The sequence below is a fragment of the Arachis stenosperma genome, chromosome 8 (genome assembly GCF_014773155.1).
Source record: "Arachis stenosperma cultivar V10309 chromosome 8, arast.V10309.gnm1.PFL2, whole genome shotgun sequence".
Taxonomy (NCBI): domain Eukaryota; kingdom Viridiplantae; phylum Streptophyta; class Magnoliopsida; order Fabales; family Fabaceae; genus Arachis; species Arachis stenosperma.
Genome location: NC_080384.1, coordinates 35109427 through 35115426, shown reverse-complemented (window position 1 = coordinate 35115426; position 6000 = coordinate 35109427).

Genomic DNA, 6000 nt, shown 5'->3' with positions numbered 1-6000 from the left:
GATCAGGCTGGACGTCTTTAAAGATGTCCTCTAGCTCTGATTCAGGACTCTCAGCCATATTGACCTCTCTTACCAGAGAGTCAATAATATCAACACTCATGCAGTCATTTGGGGTGTCTGGATGTTGCATGGCTTTGACAACATTCAATTTGAACTCCTCCTCATTGACTCTCAAGGTTACTTCCCCTTTTTGGACGTCAATGAGGGTTCGGCCAGTTGCTAGGAAAGGTCTTCCTAGAATGAGAGTTGCACTCTTGTGCTCCTCCATTTCCAGCACCACAAAGTCAGTAGGAAAGGCAAATGGCCCAACCTTGACAATCATGTCCTCAATCATGCCTGATGGGTATTTAATAGAGCCATCAGCAAGTTGAAGACATATCCTGGTTGGTTTGATTTCTTCAGTTAAACCAAGCTTTCTGATAGTAGATGCAGGTATTAGATTGATACTTGCCCCAAGATCACATAAAGCTTGCTTGGTGCAAGTGCCCTCTAATGTGCATGGTATCATAAAGCTCCCAGGATCTTTAAGCTTCTCAGGTAAGCTTTTCAGGATGACTGCACTGCATTCTTCAGTGAGGTAAACTTTTTCAGTTTCCCTCCAATCCTTCTTATGACTTAAGATCTCTTTCATGAACTTAGCATAAGAGGGTATTTGCTCAAGTGCTTCTGCAAACGGAATCTTTATTTCAAGAGTTCTGAGATAGTCTGCAAAGTGGGCAAATTGCTTATCCTGTTCCGCTTGGCGGAGTTTTTGAGGATAAGGCATTTTGGCTTTGTATTCCTCAACCTTAGTTGCTGCAGGTTTATTACCTACAGAAGTGGGTTGGGAAGCCTTTTTAGAAGGGTTGTTATCAGCACTTGTATGTGACTGATTCCCCACTGGCATTTGAATGCCAGTGGTGGGAGCTGGAGTGGCGTTAGACGCCACTTCCTTGTTTGTTACTGGCGTTTGAACGCCAGAACCATGCTCCCTTTGGGCGTTCAACGCCGGATTCATGCTTGTTTCTGGTGTTGAACGCCAGGAATGAGCATGGTTTGGGCGTTCAGCGCCAGCTTTATTCCTCTCTGGGCTCTGACTGTCCTCAGAGGGATTTTGAGCATCCACTTGTTCATTTCTTGGTTTCCTGCTGCTTTGAAGTGAGGTATTTAATGTTTTCCCACTTCTTAATTAAACTGCTTGGCATTCTTCTGTTATTTGTTTTGACAGTTGCTTTTCTGTCTGCTTTAATTGTATTTCCATATTCCTGTTAGCCATTCTTGTTTCCTGTAATATTTCCTTGAATTCGGCTAGCTGCTGAGTTAGAAAATCTAATTGCTGATTGAATTCATTAGCCTGATCCACTGGACTGAGTTCTGCAGTTATTGTTTTAGCTTCTTCTTTCATGGAAGATTCACTGCTTAGGTACAGATGTTAATTTCTGGCAACTGTATCAATAAGCTCTTGAGCCTCTTCAATTGTTTTTCTCATATGTATAGATCCACCAGCTGAGTGGTCTAGAAAAATCTGAGCCTTTTCTGTAAGCCCATAGTAGAAGATGTCTAATTGCACCCATTCTGAAAACATTTCAGAGGGGCATTTTCTTAGCATCTCTCTGTATCTCTCCCAGGCATCATAAAGAGATTCATTATCCCCTTGTTTGAAGCCTTGGATGCTTAGCCTTAGCTGTGTCATCCGTTTTGGAGGGAAATAGTGATTCAGGAATTTTTCTGACAGCTGCTTCCATGTTTTTATGCTGTTCTTAGGCTGGTTATTTAACCACCTCTTAGCTTGATCTTTTACAGCAAATGGAAACAGTAATAATCTGTAGACATCCTGATCCACTTCCTTATCATGTACTGTGTCAGCAATTTGCAAAAATTGTGCCAGAAATTCTGTAGGTTCTTCATGTGGAAGACCGGAATACTGACAGTTTTGCTGCACCATGATAATGAGCTGAGGATTCAACTCAAAGCTACTAACTCCAATGGAGGGTATACAGATACTACTCCCATATGAAGCAGTAGTGGGGTTAGCATATGACCCCAGAGTCCTCTTGGACTGTTCATTCCCACTTAGTTCCATGTTGGAATAAAAGAGATGGTATATATGTTGATATTATTTATTTTATAAAAATTAATTTTTATAAAATAAAATAAGAACGAAATAAATAAAAGAAAGTAGAAATATTTTGAAATTGAAAATTGAATATTTATATAAAATTTTCGAAAAATGTAGTTCAAAATTAGTTAGAAAATAAATTTTTTTTTTGAATTTTGAATTTTATGATGAAAGAGAAAAACACACAAAAGACACAAGACTTAAAATTTTTAGATCTAATGCTCCTTATTTTCGAAAATTTTGGAGGGAAAACACCAAGGAACACCAAACTTAAAAAAATTTTAAGATCAAGACACAGGAAAAACTCAAGAACACCTTGAAGATTCACAAGAACACCAAGAACAAAAAGAAAGAACACCAAACTTAAAATTTTTAGAAAACCAAGATAATTTTTCGAAAATTATATTAAAATTAACAAGAAAACACCAAACTTAGAGTTTGGCACAAGATTAAATCAAGAAAAATTATTTTTGAAAAAGATTTTCAAAAGTACTGGTGCTCCCTCATCAAGAATATAAACCAATGCTTTAGCCAATTGGGCAGAAAAGGTAACAATTGTTCTGAATAGGTATATTCCTTTTGGAAGACTAATGCTTTGGATTAGTATAAGAAAAACAAGAAAAGACACAGAACAAGGAAAATTAAAAATCAACCAAGAAAAGTGAACAAGAACAACTTGAAGATCAAGGAAGAACCTAGAACACTAACACAAAAAATTTTTTTTTTAGAGAAAATATAAAATATGCAATTAACACCAAACTTAGAACAAGACACTAAACTCACGAAAATTTAACAATTAATAAAGAAAAATAATATTTTTGAAAAGAAATTTTTGAAAAGAAACTATCCTATCAGAATTTGATGACTCTATAGCAATAAAAATAATAAAAATAAATTATTCCTAATCTAAGAAATAAAATAAAGCTTTAGTTGTTCAAACTCAAATAATCCCCGGCAACGGCGCCAAAAACTTGGTGCACGAATTTGTGATTCGCACAACTAACCAGCAAGTGCACTGGGTCGTCCAAGTAATACCTTACGTGAGTAAGGGTCGATCCCACGGAGATTATTGGCTTGAAGCAATCAATGTTTATTTTATTAATCTTAGTCGGGAGGCCAATAGGATTAAAAGTGAAATTACCAGATTTGATTATAAAAATAAAAGAGAATAACAGTGTTACTTGTTGTGCAGTAATGAGAAACATGTTGGAGTTTTGGAGATGCTTTGTCCTTTGAATTTCTACTTTTCCTTGAAATCCTCTTCCCACACGCAAGGTTCCTTCCATGGCAAGCTCTATGTAGGGTGTCACCGTTGTCAATGGCTACCTCCCATCCTCTCAGTGAAAACGTTCCTATGCTCTGTCACAGCACGGCTAATCATCTGTCGGTTCTCAATCAGGTTGGAATAGAATCCATTGATTCTTTTGCGTCTGTCACTAACGCCCAGCCTTCAGGAGTTTGAAGCTCATCACAGTCATTCAATCCCAGAATCCTACTCGGAATACCACAGACAAGGTTTAGACTTTCCGGATTCTCATGAATGCCGCCATCAATCCGGCTTATACCACGAAGATTCTGCGTAATGAATCTAAGAGATACTCATTCAGTCTAATGTAGAACGGAGGTGGTTGTCAGGCACACGTTCATGGATTGGGGAAGGTGATGAGTGTCACGGATCATCACCTTCTCCATAATTAAGCGCGAATGAACATCTTAGATAAGAACAAGCGTGTTTGAATGGAAAATAACGGAATTGTATTAATTCATCGAGACGCTGCAGAGCTCCTCACCCCCAACAATGGAGTTTAGAGACTCATGCCGTCAAAAAGTATGTAATTCAGATCTGAAAATGTCATGAGGTACAAAATAACTCTCTAAAAGTTGTTTAAATAGTAAACTAGTAACCTAGGTTTACAGAAAATGAGTAAGCTAAGATAATTGGTGCAGAAATCCACTTCTGGGGCCCACTTGGTGTGTGCTGGGGCTGAGACTAAAGCTATCCACGAGTAGAGGCCTTTCTTGGCGTTAAACTCCAGGTTATGACGTGTTTTGGGCGTTCAACTCCGGATCATGACGTTTTTCTGGCGTTTAACTCCAGACAACAACATGTACTTGGCGTTCAACGCCAAGTTACGTCGTCTATCTTCACGCAAAGTATGGACTATTATATATTGTTGGAAAGCCCTGGATGTCTGCTTTCCAACGCCGTTGAGAGCGCGCCAATTGGACACCTGTAGCTCCAGAAAATCCATTTCGAGTGCAGGGAGGTCAGGATCCAACAGCATCAGCAGTCCTTTTTCAGCCTAAGTCAGATTTTTGCTCAGCTTCCTCAATTTCAGCCAGAAAATACCTGAAATCACAGAAAAATACACACACTCATAGTAAAGTCCAGAAATATGATTTTTGCCTAAAAACTAATAAAATTTAACTAAAAACTAATTAAAACATACTAAAATCTACATGAAATTATCCCCAAAAAGCGTATAAAATATCCGCTCATCACCTGCACAAATGAGTTGGTAGAGATACACCTTGTTTGTCAAACTTTCAGACAACTCTATCCTCTCTTTCAATAGCTAGTTTAACCGGTCTCAGGGTATCATGTAATTGATTCACAAGTTCTAACTCTCATTGGAATAGCTCACGCCTCCATTGGAAGTTTTAAATCCACTCAAACCCATCCCAGAAACCACAAACCCCTATGATAGATCCTTTTTGGGATGAAACCGATAAGAGCCTTGGAAATCTATCCTTTGAAGGTTCACAACTGAGCCATACATCTTTCTAGAAGTGAGTTCTTCTGCCATCACCAATCTCCATAGGCAAGCCAATTATTATCTTGTCTCTTATATGTTTCTCCTTAATCTGTAGCTGACATATGTCCTTCCATAGACCCTCTTTAGTAGGTAAAGTTTGGAAAGATAAAAGCTTATTAGGATAGAGATTATTACACGAGCAAACCACCATATTCCACAAAGGACACTCCTCATTTGAAAATCTCTACCACCACTTAAACAGGAGTGCAATGTTTCAAATAATCGCATTTCCAACTCCTAACCCCCTAGCTTTTTTGGGGGCTTGGACTACATCCCAACTAACCAAAGCTATCTCATTCCTTCCATCCTCCTTGCTCAAGAACCTTCTTATTGGACTTTATATATTAACGAGTGGGAATCGTCGAGGTATTAATGCAAATAGGTATAGTTTGTGTAATTGCATAAATTCGAAAACTGAAAGAATTTACAATAATAACAATAGATATACAAAAAAAAAAAGAACCATTTTTTTGTAATTCTTATGATGCAATGAATCGATATTATTACACTCCAATTCATTCCCGATACCTCCCAAGAAAAATTCCGAATTGAATCTCAAATTGACGTGTTAGTGCGAGCTTCTATAATGAAATCAATTTCTTTGCAACTGCTTTTGCCATCTTGTATAAGCTTAAATAATATAATGACAGACTACTTAGTACTGCTTTTATGAGTACCAACTTCTCCGCTTTGTTGAGTACCTTAGATTTTCACAAGCTGAGCTTCTCCTCCACTTTGTTTATGATTGGTTTCCAGGTCTTAACCAACCTCGGATTGGCTCCTAAGGAGATTTCAAGGTATCAGATTGGGAGAGCCACCTCTTTGCACCCCAACAGACTGCATGTACTTTGAACCCACTGTTGGTCACAATTGATTGGGATCAAAATGGATTTATCAAAATTGATACTTAACCTCGACATCAACTCAAAACATCGTAGAAGCCTCTTATAATTCTTAATATTCTCCTCGTCTGGTGGACAGAACAACACAGTATCATCATCAAACTGGAGGTGTGAAAATTCTATATTGTCTCTCCCAACAAACAATGGGGATATCCAGTCGTTCAATTACCTCGCCAATCATTCT